Raw genomic sequence first — 2,034 nt, forward strand, 5'->3', positions numbered from 1 at the left:
GTGTTCAAGCAGTACTTGGACTTGTTCGTTATCGTCTTTATTGATGGTATCCTCATTTACTATAGGAATAAGGAAGAACATGCGAGTAATTTGAGAGTTGTTCTGCAAACTCTCAAAGATTGCCAGTTATTTGCAAAATTTAACAAGTGTGAGTTTTGGTTACAATCAGTTGCTATCCTTGGCCATATTGTGTCTAGTGAAGGAATTCGAGTAGATTCCCAGAAAATAGAAGCAGTGAAACAATGGCCCAGACCTACCTCTGCTACAGATATCAGAAGTTTCTTGGGTCTAGCGGGCTATTACAGACGGTTCGTGGAAGGATTTTCATTCATAGCCTCACCATTGACTAGGTTAACTCAGAAGATGGTTAAGTTTCGATGGTCAGATAATTGTGAGAAAAGCTTCGCATAATTGAAAACTAGGTTGACTACAGCTCTTGTCTTGACTCTACCAGAGGGTTCAGATGGTTATGTGATCTATTATGACGCATCCAGGGTAGGCCTAGGTTGTTTGTTGATGTAGCGAGGTAAGATTATAGCTTATTCTTCTAGACAGCTTAAGGTACATGAGAAGAATTATCCGACTCATGACCTCGAGCTTGCAGCAGTGGTGTTTGCACTCAAGATTTAGAGACACTACTTGTATGGTGTTCATGTAGATGTGTTCACAGACCATAAGATCCCCTAGTATATATTCACCCAGAAAGAGTTGAATCTTCGCCAGAGAAGGTTGCTTGAGTTCCTCAAAGATTATGATATGAGCGTGCATTACCATCCGGGTAAGGCTAATGTAGTAGCAGATGCTCTTAGAAGATTATTTATGGGTAGTGTAGCACATGTTGAGGAAGAAAGAAAAAAAGCTTGCAAAGGATGTTCACAGACTTGCTCGCCTAGGAGTTCGTCTTATGAGCAAATCAGATGGTGGTGTAACGGTTTAGAATGGGGCAGAATCTTCTTTGGTAGTAGAGGTTAAGGAAAAGCAAGACAGTGATCCAATCTTGCTTGAACTCAAGGGTGCAGTCCATCAACAGAGAGTTGAGGTTTTCTCCCAAGGGGGAAATGGTGTGCTTCGCTACCAGGGTCGATTATGTGTTCCTAATGTGGGCGAGTTGAGACAATATATTCTTGTAGAAGCCCATAATTAGAGATATTCTATTCATCCAAGTGCCACTAAGATGTACCGCGATCTGCGGGAAGTCTATTGGTGGAATGGTATGAAAAGAGATATAGCAGACTTTGTGGCTAAGTGATTCAATTGCCAGCAAGTCAAGGTAGAACATCAGAAACCAGGAGGTATGACTCAAGAGATTGACATTCCTACTTGGAAGTGGGAAGTGATCAACATGGACTTCATCACAGGTTTACCTCGTACTCGCAGACAGCATGACTTCATTTCTGTGATAGTTGATAGAGTTACTAAGTCTGTGCGTTTTTTGGCTGTTAAGACTTAAAATTCGGCGGAGGACTACGCCAAACTCTACATCCATGAGATAGTCAGGTTATATGAGGTTCCCTTGTCTATCATCTCAAATAGAGGTCATCACTTTACCTCTCATTTCTAGAAATCATTTCGAAAAAGGTCTTGGTACCCAGGTAAATCTCAGCACAACATTTCATCCCTCGACGGATGGTCAGGCAGAACGTACCATTAAGACCTTAGAGGATATGTTGAGAGATTAGGTGATCAATTTTAAAGGTAGTTGGGATGATTACCTACCTCTCATAGAGTTTGCCTATAATAATAACTTTTATTCCAGTAATGAGATCCCACCGTATGAGGCACTATATGGGCATAGATGCAGCTCCTCGATTAGTTTGTTTGAAGTTGCTGAAGGAGCCTTAATAGGGCCCAATTTGGTTCATGAAGGTATGGTAAAAGTTTAGCTAATCAGAGATAGACTAAAGACAACTCTGACTCATTAGAAGTGCTATGCAAATGTGAGGAGTAACGACTTAGAGTTTGAAATCAAATATTGGGTCTTCCTGAATGTGTCAGCTATGAAGGGGGTGATGAGATTTGGCAAGAAAGGGAAGC

This window comes from Solanum tuberosum, unplaced genomic scaffold, assembly GCF_000226075.1.
Source record: "Solanum tuberosum cultivar DM 1-3 516 R44 unplaced genomic scaffold, SolTub_3.0 scf00279, whole genome shotgun sequence".
Taxonomy (NCBI): Eukaryota; Viridiplantae; Streptophyta; class Magnoliopsida; order Solanales; family Solanaceae; genus Solanum; species Solanum tuberosum.